At 45.2% G+C, this 20,299-nt stretch overlaps 1 pseudogene; it reads left to right on the forward strand.

Annotated features, from left to right (window-relative positions):
• Window positions 1–19,454, forward strand: part of LOC125642770 (glutathione hydrolase-like YwrD proenzyme) — a 35,179-nt pseudogene extending 15,725 nt beyond the window's left edge.
• Window positions 19,455–20,299: the final 845 nt, after the last annotated feature.

Below are 20,299 nucleotides of genomic sequence, written 5' to 3' on the forward strand. Positions count from 1 at the left end.
GCCTTCCTAAAGCACGACGTTCACTGAAAATCTAAAGACAAAGGTTTTTTTAATGGTAGGGATTGGTGGTGTTTTCCTAGTTTTGATCTTGCATTCTTTGCATATCCCAGACTCCCATTAAATGCCACAGGAGCTGTTGGTGCATAAAAAAATACAGACATTGGGATTGGGCCCTAAATGTTTTCAAATGCAGTATTCTCTGGCTGTGTGTGATGTCACATGGATTTGGAAATTATATTTTGGATAGTTTAATATTCTTACTAATCCAATGTCACAGGGTTGCTGAGCAGCATTTTTGGAGTGCATTGTTTTTATTCTCACTATGTGAACAGTTGATTCTTGCATTATTCATGGAGTACAAACGTAAGCAAATTCTGTGCTTTCACACCCAGCTATATAGTATGTCAAAAGATAGTCAATGCTTACTGACCTGCTAATAAAATCATTAGTCATAGATACACACCCACTATACACTGAGTAATATTCCGAAATATAGAAGCAAGGGAACATACCCAAAGCAACTTACGCACGCTATTTTGAAATAACTGGATGTGTCTAGATCCAAACCTATAGTCCTTACTCAGGGAAAACTCCAACTGACATAAGTGAGGGGGTTGTCAAAGAACTCAGGGCAGGCTCATTTGTTATTAATTTAAAAATAAACTCACAGGGTTATCGCGTATAATTTAATATTCAAAGACAGGCAACTCTATATATTACTCAGTTAATGCTGATAAACTTTTCAGATAAATAGGTATTTAATCTTCTGAAGCAGATATAGAACTTAATGGTTTCATCGTTAGATTTAACAAGCTGAATTGGATAAGTTCAATGTTATGAGGACAAGTTTGCAGAAGCGCTCAAAGTAATAAGTTTTATTTATGATATTTGAAACATAGGCTCCCATTTTCCCACATACTCCACTGCGCCAACATATATTTAGGAAAGAGTATACATGGGAATTCTCAAAGTGTTTTACAAAGCCAATGTCTGTAGTTAGTTTATGGGCAAAATCCACCCCCAGACAGAGGACCAGTATTACATCCTTTATGGCAACAATAAAAGGGGGAAACAATATTGCTTACACTTGTGTAATGACAGAGGTTTGGGCCATTGCTGTAGAATAGTGTATTGTTTTATAGGGTTTGCATTTTGTTGTTATACAAGGTTGAGTGAAAGAAAAGCTATACCACCTTAATGCTACCTGGTTTCTCTAGAAATACCCAGTTTTATTATGTCACTGTTGGTATATAATATGTGATAATATTCAGGAAACCTTTAGAAAGTTTTTTTTTTAAATGGGGGAATAACAACATGTCTTGCTATTCCAGGAGGTGAATGTTTGGGAAATCCCTCCAAATGGATAAGGAATCACAGTTTTGATAGCCCTGCACATTTTAGACAATTTTAATATTAAAGGTCTGAGTTATGTCCAATGGAATGAATTTTTCTGTGTCTGTGATATTTTCCTTTGAAGATGATTTAAGCAGACACAAAAGGAAGATTTCCAGACATGTTAATGTTCTTTTTCAACTCTGAGGAAAATTTTCCTCAAAGCCAAGCAGAAGGGGAAATAAAATTGTTACTAGACATTACTCCACTCTACAGTGGATAATTCTCTACTAAATATCAAAATATAGTAAAGAGAGTTCAGTGGGACCTGGACTGGGAAATTTGCTAATATGAAACAGCCTCTCTGAGATTTATGTTTTTGAAAATTTAATACAAATTTGAAAATTTAGCAAATTACCCTATCAACTTTGAAGAGAGGCCCTCATATAACTTCAAAAATAGTGTGATATTTTATAAACAGCTTGATACCAGTTCAAAATTCTGAATTGTTCAGATAGGTTCAAAACACCTAATACCACTGAAGACTATGAGCCAAATTCTGAAGAACTCTTAAGTCCAAAATGAATGAATATTTCCCTAGTATCCTTGGAAAGAATTGATCAAATCCATCCCTGGTAATACTCCATTGAAATCAATTCAGTAATTAATGTCATCCAATAACAGCAGGGTAAACAATGTCATTATAGTATGAAATAACACTGAAAGGTTAAAAATAAACTAAAACTTTTGTCATTTTTGTTGCCATTTTCAGACATGGGCAATAACACTGCTGACTATTTACATGTACTGATTGAAGCCTTGAAACTGAGCTTCTCTGTTACTTTCTGGTTCTGTGCTGTCCATGACAAAGTTCCAGTACCTACAAAATAACTTCTTTCTAAAACATATGCTAAAGGATGCTTGGAGAAAATTAATTTGCAAAGGTAATGCTTCTTCCTTCGCTTGCTTCTGTGGATTATTAGTGTGAGTACATTTCTGATCTTGGTGAAAAAGAAAAGTCCATTGTATAGTATTAAGTAGGCTCTATTAGTAAGAGTAGCTGGAGTCTTTAGTTTATTTCTGCAAACGCTGTGGTCTGAATATCCTTTTATTTTAACACTAATCTATCTCTGTGGTAAACTGCCCAGTGTAAAGTACGAAGAGTTTACTGTTTAATGTTATGTCGTTAGCCCAGGTTGTATCTAAAAGATAAAATGAAATGTGATAGGAAACTATCAAACATGATTCACCATATGAATTGATAAAAGTAGCAGTTTTCTCTTTGAATTAGAACAATAATGGTTTATTACAATCAAGCAGTGGATGATTTTATTTAAAATATGCACTATATATTGTGTAAAAAGTAAAGAGCAGCCCAGATATCTTAAAATAAGTTTGACAGCCCTCAAATGAATCCCTGAAACAATTTAATGTAAAAGTCACCCAATGGTGATTGACCTTCTCTCTTGCTCAGAGCCCAGACTAAGAATGTTTTCCCTGGCCTGCTCTATTTAAGAAAAGGCCTTGTATCTTGATCCCTGTGATCTGAGAGCCATCCAGGAGGCCATAGTGAAACATACAATGCATGAAAAATCATCTGTGCAACCCTTCTCTTTGTCTCTCAAGTGCTGGTGTCCAGGCCACTGGCCCATCTGACGCATATGTAAATACACCACTGCCCCCAATACTGAAAAATCTGCCAGCTCTCCAAAAGAAGGACTGAAACACTCAAACTCCTAATCCTCTGCAAAACAGACTCCTGGGCTCTGAATTTGTTGCTCTGACAGAGTGGCAGAAAATTGATTCTTGTTTAGTCCCATGCCAGCTAGTATAGAATGAAGGTGGCAGGAGACTAAACAATAGACAACGTGACATGCAGTGCATGAGCCGCTGCTGTTATACCAATAAAATAAAAACCAGCAGGATCTTATTAAAGGGGAAAAGGCAAAATACCACATTTATTGTGAATACAGAAAGAATCATAGTAAGCAGTTAGTTATAGTTATAACATTCCATTCAATCTCATATTTATTCACACATTCATTCATACACAGACACAAGTTCTGCAAGGTTGTTATCATAGTTACCAGCCTTAGAGTTGCTCATGCCAAGCCACTGGCCAGCTGGCCTGGATATGAGGAGGGAGCAGGGCCTTGTCAGATGCTCATCTGATGCTCCTGGAAGTTGGTTTGCAGAATCAGACCCCAAAGTTCTCACTTTCTAGAGTCCATTTTTATAGGAATTTCTTCCTATGCCAGTCTATGGGAATTGCTTCATCATGCTGTTGCTTAATCAATCAGCAGATGGCACATTCCTGATGGCTCCGTGCTGCCAGATGTTATCTTGTTCTTTGGTTCTCCCATTCTTGAGGCTGTTGGGTGGATTCCAATCTGCCCTCCGGGGGTTCCTCTGATTATTTCCACTTGACGCCTTCTTCAGCGGATGGACACTGGATTCTTAGGCTGGCACCTCCCTGATCATTCAATTACTATCCACACCAAGCATCCATCCACATACATCCTCTATCTCTATTTTAATCACAATTGTTAACAAAGCGAGATGAATACAACAAAAGGGCGGGGAGTCTCTGGGTGCTGTTTCTATTGTTACAGAATATTGCTTTGAGTCTCTCTCTCTGTGAATAGCTGTTGTTACAAAGAATTGCTTTGAGAACAGACTCTGTCTTAGAATGTACTAACACGATTAGCAGCTTGCAAGTTTCACACATAGAGGGAGAGAAACAGTACCAAAAACCAAGAGACCTCTTAATTAGTAATACCCTGGAATTTAAACTATGGGGAATCAAACTCATTTGTGTTTTAATATAGAACTTCTTTAATATGATCCAACACTGCAACAAATCCGGCTCCCTAAGCACATTGCTGGTGGCTCATCCAGCTTAACAGCTGGAGTTTTAACACTGTTCTTTTACTTATGTGTATGGCTGATAGTTTTATTAGTATCAGGAGGGGAGGAATAAAACATTGGAGGCTGGAGGTGTTTTCATTTTGGTCAAACTCTACAGTGCCCTTTTAAGCATAGACATTTAGGGTGGGTTTTTTAAACTTTATTTCTTTTGTTTTTATATAAAATATAAACACAAAATAAAACATATTTAAATACATATACAAGATGGAAATACCATACAAAAACAAAATGCAGTGTTCATTACTTGTAAAGCCTGGAAAAAACAGAACAAAAACAAACAATCCCCACCCCCTGACCAGATAGAAGGCATGCAGGGCATCAATTACTGAAGTGACTAAAGAGATAAATAAGTGAGAACATAACCTATGAGTATCAGGGACTAATATATTAAAACTAAAGTTAAAAACATTATATAATACGTAGGTTGGGAAAAGAGTGTCTGAACATCTGGCTACAGTGCTTAGATTATCCACAAATACAAAGTTAGTTTTTAAAAGTCATATGATACATAGAGTACATAATCAGCAATAACCCACATTTAGGTGAATAGATTTAACAATATAGTTTAGATATTAGAACCCGAATACTTGGGTAGATCACTCATGAAAAGTTCTACAGAGATTTGATTGTGGAAAGCAAAATATACCAATGATTGGAGATTGTCCCTCAGTAATTGAGAATTAGGTTGGTTGTCCATTTAGAAAATACAATCCATGAGGAAAATATTTGTTACTTTCCTGACTGCGTTTCTCATCGTCACTCCAGCTCATCCCTCCTGGCATAGGCACCAACTCCGTGTGTGCTCCAGGGCTGGAGAACCCACGGGGAAAAATTGGTGGGTGCTCTGCACCCACCGGCAGCTCCCTGCCCCGCCCCCCCCCAACTTGCCTCCGCCTCCACCCCCTCCCCGAGCATGCTGCGTGCCTGCATTTTCACCCTAGCTCCCAGCGCTTGTGCCACGAAACAGCTGTTTCACATGGCTGGAAGGGAGGAGGGAGGAGGGGGAACGCAGCGCGCTCGGGGAAGAGGCGGGGCCGGGGCGGGGATTTGGGGAAGGGGTCCAATAGGAGCAGGGAGGGGGTGGAGTTGGGGCAGGGCTTTGGGGAAGGGGTTGGAATGGGGGCGGGACAGGGGTGGGGAAGTCGGGGTGGGAGTGGGGGCGGGAGTCGGGGTGGGGCCGGGGCTGGGGCCAGGGGGCTGGGGCCACTGGTGCTGCGGAAAGTTGGTGCCTATGCCTCCTGGTATTGCTGATGTCCAGTGATGTGTTCTATGTCAATGTCTCTCGACCTCCTGATAGTATCCAACACCATGAGTTGCCGCATCAGCCGAGCATAGTGTTGACTGATTCCGCATTCTCTCAGCACTCGCTCATTACTGGGGTCCCATATGCCTAAGCTCCGATGATCAGTGTGTGCGTCTGGACCTGGTAACCCTTAGCTCTCAATGTTTCGGCCAGAGGGGCATATTTCTCTATCTTTCAAGCTCGGGCATCCTAGAAGGCCGGGTTCCTGTTCTCGGCTGGCACTGTGACATCCACCATGATGATCTTCTTCCGGTCCACGTTGGTGATGACGATGTCTGGTTGCAGTTGGCTGTCAGTTCTGGGGATGGTGGATTTTATGGTAACCTTCCCCAAGGGTGGTGTGATGGCTCTGGCCAGGCAATCTTGGATGGTGTTGTGTTGCAGCTGCCAAGCTCTCGAAAGGGGCTTGCAGCTACACAGGACGTGGGGTAGTATCTTGTTGGCGTAGCTGCACTTCCTGCATCGCTTGTCCCGATTCCCATGGCGGACGGCTCCATTCAGTGGGACGCAGTTGAGCTGGGCCCTGTGGATGAACCTCCACTTGGCAAATTGGGTGAAACTGCCCCCAGAGAGGAAGTGGTTGCTGGCGTCCCACTTGCACGTCACCTCGAATGCTTTGCCCTGATCTGGCTTCTGTTTCAGGTTTTTCACATATTGGCAGCGGATGGCATCCTTCAGGGTCCCCTCCAGCATGGTTCTGGCTCTCGGAGTGATGATCGTGTGATCTGTATTCTTCACCTCTGGCACCAGGACTCCCAGCTCCTGGCGTTCCTCGCACCATGTTCAGTGGCAGCCGATACGCTTCTCCAGTTGTCGAGAACATAACCTATGAGTATCAGGGACTAATATATAATAAACTGCAAAATTATGCAATAGTTTCATGTGTGACCAGACATCCTCCTTTGCCCCCTCCCCCCAAAAATGTTTCTATTAGACAGAGTCATTTTTTCCATTAATGCAGTCGTAGAGAACTCACTAAATCAGTCTGTGTACGAGGGAGGAATTTCAGATTTACATTTTCTCAAAATAACTCTTTTGGCCATTAAAATAGCTACTGCAATGTAATACCAACTCATCCAGCACCCATAAAATACACAAGCTTGGGGAAGGAAAGATAATAACACTTTAAGTTTTTGAGAGAGCACTGAATATTGTGTTCCAGGCCACATGCATTTTTTGACAGGTATAGAGGATGTGTGAATGATTGGCATGTGACTGTTTGCATCGCCAACATTCACTGTGTGTTGCAAATCTAGCCTAAGGGCTGGTCTACACTGGCAATTTACAGCGCTGCAACTTTCTCGCTCAGGGGTGTGAAAAAACACCCCCCTGAGTGCAGCAAGTTTCAGCGCTGTAAAGTGCCAGTGTAGACCGTGCCCCAGTGCTGGGAGCCCCTCGTGGAGGTGGTTTTTTTAAAGCGCTGGCTTTCCCAGTGCTCTGCCGCGACTACACAGCCACGTTAAAGCGCTGCTATGGCCGCGCTTTAACATGGCCAGTGTAGACTAGCCCTTAGATTGTAGTGTAGATGTAGCCTAAGTTGACCCATGTTAGGTCAACTTACAGCCATGGCATTAATTACTGCAGTGGCTGATGTCTGCACTACCCTCCTTCTGTTGGTGGTGCACGTCCTCACCAGGAGCACTTCCACTGACTGAAGAGGGGCACTGTGGGGTACTGAGAGCCAGGGCTCTCAGCTCTGCGCATCTCCCCACTAGCAGCCCAGCTGCCCTCACACCTGGAGCTTCTCGCCTCCAGTGGGGAGATCCACACCTGGAGTCCAGTTGGCTGCCATTCTCCCGGCTGGCTGCCGTTCTCCCGGTTGGCAGCAGAGCTCTGGGGTGTGTGTGGGGGGGGAAGTTGGGACCCCAGGACAGTAGCCCGGCTTGGGGCAATGACCCAGCAGAGGCCCGCCTAGGGAACTGGGAGCCAGCTTTCTTGTCAATTTCACAGCTCCAAATTGACAAGAGTGATAGCCAACAGCCAATGTAAGGAATGTAGTGTCTGCACAGTGTCTATGTCACCCTAACTACACTGACATAAGCCCTACGCCTCTTGTTGGGGTGGTTTTATCATGTCGGCACAGCAGGGGATTTACATCGGTGGGAGGAGCATTTCAGTGTGTACTCCACCACTGTTTTGTCGACGAAAGCGGACTTGTCGACAAAACTGTGTCGTGTAGACATGGCCTTAAACAAATGTTCGGGAGTCTAGTCGTAGCTGTTCAATATCTTTTTCTGGAAGAATTGCAAGGATAAAGAACTTGAAGTATTTCTCACATGAAGCCAGAGATCCTGCCAGGTTTTTGTTGTGAGGGTAAGGCTAAGTTTTCTTTCCCATGTTTGTTTGACACCAAGATTGAGGGTAATGCAGAGCACTATAAGTAATTCCTACAAAGTGACTTTTGTTTCCCTATTTCTTAACATGTTCTAGAGATGAGAGAGTTGAAACAGACCAATTGTCCCCTATCTTTTCATGAATTCTTGAGCCTAGCCACTGAAAGAATGAACTGTGAGGCAGAAGTATCTGATATTTGTGACACAATGTAATTGAAGGAGGCCAGTCTATCATCTTGTATTGTATCTTTAATTTTTGTTAATCCTTTTTCTATCCAAGTTGTCTTAAATGTGCCATTGGTCTTGATCCTGAGGCATGGGGTAGCTCATAGCGGTATGAGAAGAGAATTAGAAAGATCAGATGCTGTAATCATCTTAACAAGTTGCAAAATACCCCATGTAGAGGCAAAGACTGTATTTTTACTTAACGGTGTGGGTAGCCTCCTACAGTATATAAAAGGAGAGAGGGAATCAAATGGCATAGCTAAGCTTTTGTCAATCTCCAACCACGTTGGTGTGTATGCAGAGAGCTGCTGGAAGGGAACCACCTTACAACGGGATGCATTTAGAATGCTAGATAATATAGAAACAAATCTGGGAACCCCCTACTTCCAGTTGCCCAGGATTTTTTAATGGTCTTGCCTATTTATTTGAGGAAAGAGCAAAAGAGAGACCTTGAAAGGCAATAGACTAATGACATAAGTCATTCTTGGGCAGATATCAATTTTGGCTATTTCTATTCTCCCTAGAAAGTATAGTGGGAGGAGACACCACCTCTCTACATCCTTAGAAACTTCTTTCTATATATAGTTCATATTTCTAAAAACAATTTTGGGACGATTAGGACAGATATTAGCATCTTGCATATTGCCTTGTATATTTGAAATGGAAAATGCTGAAACTGAGAAGGAGCTGGTCTTTGGATATTTTCATTGCTTGTGATTTATTCCAGTTCATGCAAAAACCAGAGATCTTTCCAAAAATGTCAACTTAGATTCAATAATGATGGGATAGATGAGGATGGATTCTTCAATAGTACAAAAATGTCATCAGCATATAAACTGATTTTGTATTTTTTTCCTCTTTATAGTTACACCTTCAATAGCTGAGTGCTGACATATGTCTATTGCCAGTGGTTCAAGTGAGACATTAAAAAGGAGGGACGAGGGGATAACCCTGTTATGTCCCTCTTTCTAGTTGAAATGTGTGAGAAATAATTCCATTAGTTGATAGCAAAGCCAGGGGATTGAGGGTGGTTTTAAAGGATATTTTAAATATATTTCTTAAAGTAATGACCTGCATGAACTGCGTGAAAGACTCTTATGACAGGTCTCAAAATTCAAGAGAACAGGGTATTTCTAAATGTGATTTTTTTTTTTTAAGTACCAACGCGTGCTAGCCTGCTTTTGTGTACTTTAGATAAGAGTGTTTACTTAAATTTGTTGGCAGTACTATGTTTGTACTTAACCAAACATATGATATACAATAGAAACCACTTATTGATCTAGGCATTACCTGGTCATAAAAGGACTCCAGACTTTGGATCCTTCCTAGGCCTTATCTTTCAATGATATCAGTTGAATTTTACATGATGTCCCTTTGCAGGCAGATTCTGATCTTCGTTATACTCTACTGTCTTTGGAGTTAATCCAGATTATACAAGTAGAGACCAGAATCTGGCCCTTTGTTTTAATAAACAAAACCCACCCCAAAAAATTCAGGGCCAAATGCTGCTCATCATACTTATAGGAATATTCCCATTGACTTCAACTAGGATTACTTGTAGGAGTAAGGTGAGCAACACCTTAAGATGCAATTTAAATTGGGCCATAAAATAATGATTTTTGTTGCACGCTAATGATTTTTATGTTCGCTGTTTTAGAGTCAGTGACAACTATAATAAAGGAAACTTGTTACCAGTAGGAAGTGACACAGTTTACTTCACTGTTGTCGATGCTCAAGGCAATGCCAGTTCTTTCATCAATAGCAACTATATGGGCTTTGGCATAGGACTGGAACCAGGTGGCTGTGGATTTACTTTACAAGTGAGAAGTTTTTTCCAAACGTAACTTGTTTTAGTCTGCATGAAAACTCTCCAAAAAAGCAGTTAGAGTGCTTTGCTGTGAAAATGAATTAGCCTTTGCTAATTTATTTTTGGCCAGTTAATACTAGTTATAAGTAACTATGGATATGGAATTGCAAAATTCATATTTTCAAATTTTATTTTATCCCCCACAGCCAAGAAAAATTGGTATACATTTGTGATACATTCAAATTTTATATTTTTAGAGTGTACATTTTCATTTGAATTTGTATTATAAAAAGTCTTTGGCACATGAGAGAACCATAATAGATTGTAAGCAGTGGTGAGTTGGAGCTGGTTCGCTAGAATCGGTTGTTCAATTTAGAAGCCCTTTTAGAACCGGTTGTTCCGCGAGGGACAACCGGTTCTAAAAGGGCTTCTAAATTTAACCGGTCAAAAGTGGCACCTTAGGCGCTGACTCCAGGGGTGCTCCAGCCCTGGCGCACCCAAGGGGAAAATTTGGCGGGTGGGTGCAGCTCTCCGCCCCACCCCCGGCCCCAGCTCACCTCTGCTCCGCCTCCGCCTCCTCCCCTGAACGTGCTGCCCCGCTCTGCTTCTCTGCCCCCCCAGGCTTCCCGCGAATCAGCTGTTCGCGCGGGAAGCTGGGGCAGGCTGAGAAGCAGGCCGCAGCTTCCCGCTCAGGCCCAGGGAGGCAGAGGTGAGCTGGGGCGGGGGGAGGGGCACGAGGAGGGCCGCCCGCGCCACAGCAGGTAACCCGGGGGTGGAGGGGGGCACACAAGGGAATCTCTCCCTGCCCCAGCTCACCTCCGCCACCCTCGGCCTGAGTACGAAGCCACCGCCTGCTTCTCAGCTCTCCCAGGCTTCCCGCTGAACAGCTGATTTGCGGGAAGCCGGGGGAGGGGGTGGAGAAGCAGAGTGGGGTGGCGCGTTCAGGGGTGGAGGCGGAGTGGAGATGAGGCGATCTGGAGCTGGGCGCGGGGTGGGGAGCTGCCAGTGGGTGCTCTGCACCCACCAAATTTTCCCCGTGGGTGCTCCAGCCCTGGAGCACCCAGGGAGTCAGTGCCTAAGGCACCACTTTTGATGTGATCAGTGGGGGAGCGGCCACTCCCCCTGCTCCCCCCCTAGTTACGCTCCCCCACCCCTAGGAGCCAGAGGGACCTGCTGGATGCTTCCTGGGAGCTGCCCCAGGTAAGCACCTCCGGGACTCCCCACCTTGCCCCCCCGGCAGGTGCCTCTGGCTCTTAGGGGCGGGGTGGGGTAGGCACCCACTACGGTGGCCCACGAGACCCTCCTGCCTGGTTCTAGGGGCAGTCAGGGGACAGGGGAGGGGGGTGGATAGGGCAGGGGTCCTGGTGGGGGTGTCAAGGAACGCAGGGGGTTGGATGGGGCAGGAGTCCCAGGGGGCGAGGGTGGGCAACGACCCCCTCGTGGGGTGAGGAGGGAACCCTTTGTTAAGATTTTGGCAATTCATCACTGGTTGTAAGTGTTATACCTAGATAAAATATGTAGAAATATCTTGTTCTTTTCTCTAGCAAAATGGCTAAGCCACATCACATTATGCATTAAACAGAAGTAAAGACTAGAAGTGGCAGTTCAAAAATTAATAATTTGGAGATTATGAATTATAAATATATGTGAATATTGCCAAGACTATTGAGAGATGGAGGTTATTTCATACGTTTTGTTTTTGAGAATTTGCTGTCTAAAGTACCTTTCATACCCTATACACTCCTGAGGGAATTCTGCGCCAAAAAAATAAAAATTTTGCACACAATATGCATTGCAATTTTGTCAATAAATAAACGTGGCTCCAGTATGGCAGTGGGGACGCACAGGCCACTGGCTGCATTGAGGTGGGAGATCACCCTGAAGCCACCACCAGTACAGAGACTCGACAGGGAGGCTGCACCTGACCCTGACACAGTGCAAGGGCCGGGCCTGCCCCAGAAACACCCAGGGGCCCTTCCCCTCTGCACCAGGTGCACCAGGTTTGGGTGGGTAGGCTCAGCCCAGCAGGATCCAAGTGTGGAGGGGATTAGGGTGGGGGGATCCAGGTGTGGGGTGAGAGTTCTTTGTGTGGAGCAAGCTGGGTGTGGGCGGCTCAGTGGGAGATCCGGATGCACCAGGAGTCATGGGGGCAAGGGGGTTCCAGGTGCAAAGGCAATGAGTCTCTGCCGGGGATCCAGGCGAAAGTGGTTGGGGCTCAGCCCAGGGGATCCAGCTAGTGTTGCCAGGTGTCTGATTTTTGGCTCCAGTTTGATGGGCCTCCTTAACAGGAAAGCCCCAGCTGCTGCCAGGGAGATGCCGGGCTCCCACTTGCCCCCGCGATTCCCCTATCCTCTTTTCTTCCCCATCTCATCCTCCTCCCCCAGTACCCCATACCCCTCTCCTCACTCCCACATTCCCTTGCCGTATTCCACCCCACCATCCTTACCTTGCACACTAGAATTAAAGAATAATACTTAAAGAACCATTTGGCTTTTAATGGTTGGATTGAACTCTCACTTGAATATCATAAAATGGTCAGTTTTATCATGTTAAAAATAAATAGAGACTAAGGGCAATATTTTCAGTGTCTAAGTGACTTATGAGTCTAAGTTTCATTTTAAGAAGTGACTTAGGCACATAGGAGCCTCAGTCCTGTTAACTTTCAAGGAGTCTTAGGTTTCTAAGGCTTAAGTCACTTTTGAAAATGAGACTTGAGTCCCTAAGCCCTGGTCTACACTAGGAGTTGAGGTCGAATTTAGCAGCATTAAATCGATTTAACCCTGCACCCGTCCACACGACGAAGCCCTTTTTTTCAACTTAAAGGGCTCTTAAAATCGATTTCCTTACTCCACCCCTGACAAGGGGATTATCACTGAAATCGGCCTTGCTGGGTCGAATTGGGGTATTGTGGATGCAATTAGACGGTATTGGCCTCCAGGAGCTATCCCAGAGTGTTCCATTGTGACCGCTCTGGACAGCACTCTCAACTCAGATGCACTGGCCAGGTAGACAGGAAAAGGCCCGCAAACTTTTGAATTTCAATTTCCTGTTTGGCCAGCGTGACAAGCTGCAGGTGAGTGTAGAGCTCATCGGCAGAGGTGACCACGCAGAGCTCATCAGCAGAGATGACCATGATGGAGTCCCAGAATCGCAAAAGAGCTCCAGCATGGACCGAATGGGAGGTACGGGATTTGATCGCTGTATGCGGAGAGGAATCCGTGCTATCAGAACTCCGTTCCAGTTTTCGAAATGCCAAAACATTTGTCAAAATCTCCCAGGGCATGAAGGACAGAGACTGTAACAGGGACCCGAAGCAGTGCCGCGTGAAACTTAAGGAGCTGAGGCAAGCCTACCAGAAAACCAGAGAGGCAAACGGCCGCTCCGGCTCAGAGCCCCAAACATGCTGCTTCTATGACGAGCTGCATGCCATTTTAGGGGGTTCAGCCACCACTACCCCACCCGTGTTGTTTGACTCCTTCAATGGAGATGGAGGCAACACGGAAGCAGGTTTTGGGGATGAGGAAGATGATGATGATGATGAGGTTGTAGATAGCTCACAGCAAGCAAGCGGAGAAACCGGTTTTCCCGACAGCCAGGAACTGTTTCTCACCCTGGACCTGGAGCCAGTACCCCCCGAACTCACCCAAGGCTGCCTCCCGGACCCGCCAGGTGGAGAAGGGACCTCCGGTGAGTGTACCTTTTAAAATAGTATACATGGTTTAAAAGCAAGCATGTTTAATGATTAATTTGCCCTGGCATTTGCGGCTCTCCTGGATGTACTCCCAAAGCCTTTGCAAAAGGTTTCTGGGGAGGGCAGCCTTATTCCGTCTACCATGGTAGGACACTTTACCACACCAGGCCAGTAGTACATACTAGGGAATCATTGTAGAACAAAGCATTGCAGTGTATGTTTGCTGACATTCAAACAATGTCATTCTTTATCTCTCTGTGTTATCCTCAGGAGAGTGATAGAATTCATGGTCACCTGGTTGAAATAGGGTGCTTTTCTTAAGGGGACATGCAGAGGTGCCCCTTCCTGCTGGGCTGTTTGCCTGTAGCGGAACAGAAATGTTCCCCACTGTTAGCCATGGGGAGGGGGGAGGGCAGAGGGGCTAGCCACGTGGTGGGGGGGAGGCAAAATGCGACCTTGGAACGAAAGCACATGTGCTATGTAGGTAATGTTAACAGCAAGGTTTACCGTGAAGAGTGTACCCACTGTTCTATAAAATGTGTCTTTTTAAATACCACTGTCCCTTTTTTTTTCTCCACCAGCTGCATGTGTTTCAAGGACCACAGGATCTTCTCCTTCCCAGAGGCTAGTGAAGATTAGAAGGCGAAAAAAACGCACTTGTGATTAAATGTTCTCTGAGCTCATGCTGTCCTCCCACACTGACAGAGCACAGACAAATGCGTGGAGGCAGACAATGTCAGACTGCAGGAAAGCACAAAATGACCAGGAGGAGAGGTGGTGGGCTGAGGAGAGTAAGTGGCGGGCTGAAGAGAGGGCTGAAGCTGAAAGGTGACGGCAGCGTGATGAGAGGAGGCAGGATTCAATGCTGAGGCTGCTGGAGGATCAAACCAATATGCTCCAGCATATGGTTGGGCTGCAGGAAAGGCAGCAGGAGCACAGACCGCTGCTACATCCCCTGTGTAACCAACTGCCCTCCTCCCCAAGTTCCATAGCCTCCTCACCCAGATGCCCAAGAACGTGTTGGGGGGGGCCTCTGGCCACCCAGCCACTCCACCTCAGAGGATTGCCCAAGCAACAGAAGGCTGGCATTCAATAAGTTTTAAAGTTTTAAACTTTTCAAGTGCTGTGTGGCCTTGTCCTTCCCTGCTCCACCACCCCTCCTGGTGCTTCTCTCCTTCACCACCCCTCCCAGGCCACGTTGGCAGTTATCCCCCTATTTGTGTGGTGAATTAATAAAGAATGCATGAATGTGAAGCAACAATGACTTTATTGCCTCTGCAAGCGGTGATCGAAGGAAGGAGGAGAGGGTGGTTAGCTTACAGGGAAGTAGAGTGAACCAAGGGGCGGGGGGTTTCATCATGGAGAAACAAACAGAACTTTCACACCGTAGCCTGGCCAGTCATGAAACTGGTTTTCAAAGCTTATCTGATGCGTACCGCACCCTCCTGTGCTCTTCTAACCGCCCTGGTATCTGGCTGTGCGTAATCAGCAGCCAGGTGATTTGCCTCAACCTCCCACCCCGCCATAAACATCTCCCCCTTACTCTCACAGATATTGTGGAGCACACAGCAAGCAGTAATAACAGTGGGAATATTGGTTTCGCTGAGGTCTAAGCGAGTCAGTAAACTGCGGCAGTGCACTTTTAAACGTCCAAATGCACATTCTACCACCATTCTGCACTTGCTCAGCCTGTAGTTGAACAGCTCCTGACTACTGTCCAGGCTGCCTGTGTACGGCTTCATGAGCCGTGGCATTAAGGGGTAGGCTGGGTCCCCAAGGATAACTATAGGAATTTCAACATCCCCAACGGTTATTTTCTAGTCTGGGAAGAAAGTCCATTCCTGCAGCTTTTGAAACAGACAAGAGTTCCTGAAGATGCGAGCGTCATGTACCTTTCCCGGCCATCCCACGCTGATGTTGGTGAAATGTCCCTTGTGATCCACCAGTGCTTGCAGCACTATTGAAAAGTACCCCTTGCGGTTTATGTACTCGCCGGCTTGGTACTCTGGTGCCAAGATAGGGATATGGGTTCCGTCTATGGCGCCACCACAGTTAGGAATCCCATTGCAGCAAAGCCATCCACTATGACCTGCACATTTCCCAGGGTCACTACCCTGGGTATCAGCAGATCTTTGATTGCATTTGCTACTTGCATCACGGCAGCTCCCACAGTAGATTTGCCCACTCCAAATTGATTCCCAACTGACCAGTAGCTGTCTGGCATTGCAAGCTTCCACAGGGCTATTGCCATTCGCTTCTCAACTGTGAGGGCTGCTCTCATCTTGGTATTCATGCGCTTCAGGGCAGGGGAAAGCAAGTCACAAAGTTCCATGAAAGTGCCCTTACGCGTGCGAAAGTTTCGCAGCCACTGGGAATCGTCCCAGACCTGCAACACTATGCGGTCCCACCAGTCTGTGCTTCTTTCCCGGGCCCAGAATCGGCGTTCCACGGCATGAATCTGCCCCGTTAGCACCATGATGCCCACATTGCCAGGGCCCATGCTTTGAGAGAAGTCTGTATCCATGTCCTCATCACTCTCGTCACCGTGCTGACGTTGCCTACTCGCCCGGTTTTGCTTTGCCAGGTTCTGGTGCTGCATATACTGCTGGATAATGCGTATGGTGTTTAATGTGCTCCTAATTGCCAAAGTGAGCTGACCGGCCTCCATGCTTGCCGTGGTATGGCATCTGCACAGAAAAAAGGCGCGGAACAATTGTCTGCCGTTGCTCTGACGGAGGGAGGGGCGACTGATGACATGGCTTACAGGGTTGGCTTACAGGGAATTAAAATCAACAAAGGGGCTGGCTTTACATCAAGGAGAAACAAAAACAACTGTCACACAGAATGGCCCCCTCAAGGATTGAGCTCAAAACCCTGGGTTTAGCAGGCCAATGCTCAACCCACTAAGCTATCCCTCCCTCTGGTATTTCAGGCAGGACTTCACGGAGGGAGGAAGGAAGGGGGAGCAAATGAATACCAAACAAATCTGGTCTATTTCTTGTTTTGATTCACTCCATCTATCTTTTACATCTTTGGCTGGCAGCAGACGGTGCAGAGGACTGCTAGCCATCCTCATCTCCTGCCTACTCGGCAGAAGATGGTACAATAGGACTGCCTGCAGGACTAAAGAGAATGACCTGGTCGAGTCACTCCTGATTTAGTCCCTGCACCCATATCTGCCTAGGCGCTCCTGACCGACCTTACCGAGGCGGCCAGGAGCACCTCGGACATGATGAGGATGGTTTTAAGGCCTATTGTACCGTCTGCTGCCACAAGGCAATGGGTTGCTGCTGCTGTGTAGCAATGCAGTACCACGTCTACCAGCACCCAGGAGACATATGGTGACAGTGAGCTGAGCGGGCTCCATGCTTGCTGTGGTATGGCGTCTGCACAGGTAACTCAGGAAAAAAGGCGCGAAACGATTGTCTGCTGTTGCTTTCACAGAGGGCATGATGACATGTATCCAGAACCTCCCACGACAATGTTTTTGCCCCATCAGACATTGGGATCTCAACCCAGAATTCCAATGGGCAGCAGTGACTGCGGGAACTGTGGGATAGCTACCCACAGTGCAACGCTCCGGAAGTCGACGCTAGCCTCGGTACTGTGGAAGCACTCCGCCGAGTTAATGCACTTAATGCACTTAGAGCGTTTTCTGTGGGGACACACACAATCGACTATATAAAAACGATTTCTAAAAAAGCGACTTCTATAAATTTGACCTAATTTCGTAGTGTAGACATACCCTCAGTGACATAGGCACTTCTGAAAATTGTACCCCAAGACTGAATCTGTGATCTCCAAGGAATTTGTAATACACTTGTTTCTTGGCATGGTACTACTTATATATTTTTCTTGAATCGACTGTGTTGGCACTAACTGTTCTACGTGTGCCTTTTTCTTCTTTTTTTAATCAGTCTTCAGATTCTCTGCCTTGTTCTGTCTTACCTCATTTGGGTATGGTATTTTTATTTATTGCCTTCTTTCACTTTCTTTTACTTCCACACTTTGTAACATACTGTATTGGGTTTGTCATACGAAACACAATTGTGTGCTGCCCTGCGTACCATGTGCATTCCCTATGAAATGCAAGATATCCTTAAGTATATCTGCTTCCTCCCTTCAAAGAATGCAGTTGCTGCACAGGGGTGACAGGTGAAAGAGGGAAAGAAGATGAGAGTAACTTTTGCGGGGAAGTGGTCCTAAGTTACATAAAAGGGGAGTAGACAGAGAAAAAGAGCCAAGTGAATATAAAGGAACAGAACATTGTGATTATGCAATACAGAAAATCAAACATACCCCATACATTATATAGATGGAAGGATATGCACAAGCATGCAGGTTTATGGGAGTAGTTGACGTTGATCATGAGGGGATTGTACTGATGGCTGGTCCTACTTCATGCATGCACTGATCATTAAATCAGCAACACATGTTCAACCATAGACCATTCCAGCTAAGCTCTGCTGTCATGATACAGCTGGGGGAGTCAGAACTATATAGCAGATTTTGAATACACTCATTGTAAATGCTTCAGTATACAGACACTCTCCACAAGCAGAGACGTGTTTTGGAATGTACACATCTGGAACACTTACAACAGCTGCACATGGCTTCCATCATAAGAATGGTAAACTCCCGAATGCATTTGACAGATGCTGGACAGGCAGGATGCTCCAACACAGCAGAAACAGTACTAAACCACACAGCAAGAAAATATAGTCTCCTTAGCTAGTCTTATTCAGGTCACTCAGCATAATATTGTCACTTTCACCCTTTGAACAAAATATACAGTATACTGAGTGGACAGACAATAAGTTTTGAGTACATGCTTGCAGAGGGGCTGTGTTCCCATTGTACTGTGTTGTATCCTGCACAGATGTGTTGGTTTTATGTCTGGCAGCTGGCAGAATGCATATTGTGTGGGTGTGAGACACATTATATAGTTTCTGCTGACTGGAATGGAAAGGTGGGACCGAGAACAGACTGCATGTGACCATTGTTGCAAATTGCAAGTATTGGGTCATTGTTTAGCATGTCTGCTCCTTCCCCAACCCACACTCCCTTAGAACTTTTCTTGTCTGTGTTCCCAGGCCAAACTTACCCATAGAGGGGAGCAGGAGCTCCACAGACAGTCACTGACTTCAGTGATGAGGCCCAGAAATGGACCCCACACTTCAGAGGCATGATGCTAGGCCCAAACAGTTTTACAGTGGTCACTATTAAAATGCTGCCATTTGAGAGCTGTTCACTGTTTTTAGTATGATCATGCTCAGGCCATTTCCCCAGGAGTGCATGGGCGGGCTTGTTTGTGTATAGTCTCATCACCTGCCTATATCCAAGAGCCTACTTGGGTGCTCCACGTCTTGCATAGGAATAGCTTTTGTGAGCTGCTCTCGCTGCTGCCCAGCTTTGGGTACATGTTGGTGATGCCACGTGTGATGTCAGTCAATGGACTAGCTGGCCAACAACTGGAAAAGCTAGTAACTATTGTGCATGCTTACTTTAGGCTGCATGGTTCTTGTCCAGCCAGATGAATTGTGTTTGGCAATCCCGGGGGGTTTATTCTATTAATAAGGGTTTCTATTTGTTTTCTAGAATAGAGAATTCAATTTCTCACTATCTCCCAGTCACCTGAACTGCCTCGCCCTGAGAAAACAGCCGTACCACATGATCATTCCTGCCCTTGCTACTGCAGCAGACACTGGGGACCTCTTGTGCTCCTTTGAAGTAATGGGTGGGTTCATGCAGCCTCCATGACACGTGCAGGATGTAAGTAATGTTAGTCCTTTGGGATGTGTGGCAGAACATCAGAAGGATTCACTGCTTATTTAAGAGCCTTTCATTTCAGTATCCTCTGGACAGGCCATGAAAACACACAGCACAGCAGAGCAGAGGCCTTGCTGATCTATGTGCTTTATCCCAGTGCTGACTGATCAGCCATCAGCCAGTTTCAGATCAATTTCATGTTCTGTTTCTACCAAAGGACTCTGAGATGTTAAACACTGTATAATTTATATCAAAGGTCTCATTCTTCAAAGACAGTGTACAAGCACTGCATGCAATTTTGAAGTGTATTAAAGATTGATATGAGGATATTTTCCTAGAGTCTAATCTGGCTTACTTTAATCATCTCTTTGAAGCCTGCTTGGGGATTCGGTAGCAAGCAGAGTTGGGTAAATGCTTCAGTTAAAATTTGTGTGAATTTTGGTTTGAAGTTTTAAATGAATTCTCTCTGCCTGTGTTCACTTTCTACGATTATTCTAGTTAACAATGGCAAAAATATTAACAGCAAATGTTAGATGACTATTGCAGCATATTTGTGGAAAACTAATTAAAGAGCGCTTAGAGTTACACTCACCCAAACAGGGGAGTTTTAAAAAAAAACCAAAAAACAAAGTCCATTCCTGGACCACAGTAACTCATTTTCAATTATCTTGTTTTGTGCCTTGACACTTTGACAGGTGCATTAGAAATTGAAAGAGAATATAAACTAAAGGAGAGGGAAAATTAATTGCCCAATGTGCCCTAAGAATTGGTTTCCTGTCTAGAGTGACCACCTTTGTTGCATGGAAATAAGGGAAAAGTACATGAAAAGTAAGGAACAATGCTTTTTCTTAAGAGACATTTTAGGGAAACACCATTCCCATTAACATATCATGTATTTTTCTCTCAAGTGT

Source organism: Caretta caretta, chromosome 9 (genome assembly GCF_965140235.1).
Source record: "Caretta caretta isolate rCarCar2 chromosome 9, rCarCar1.hap1, whole genome shotgun sequence".
NCBI lineage: Eukaryota > Metazoa > Chordata > Testudines > Cheloniidae > Caretta > Caretta caretta.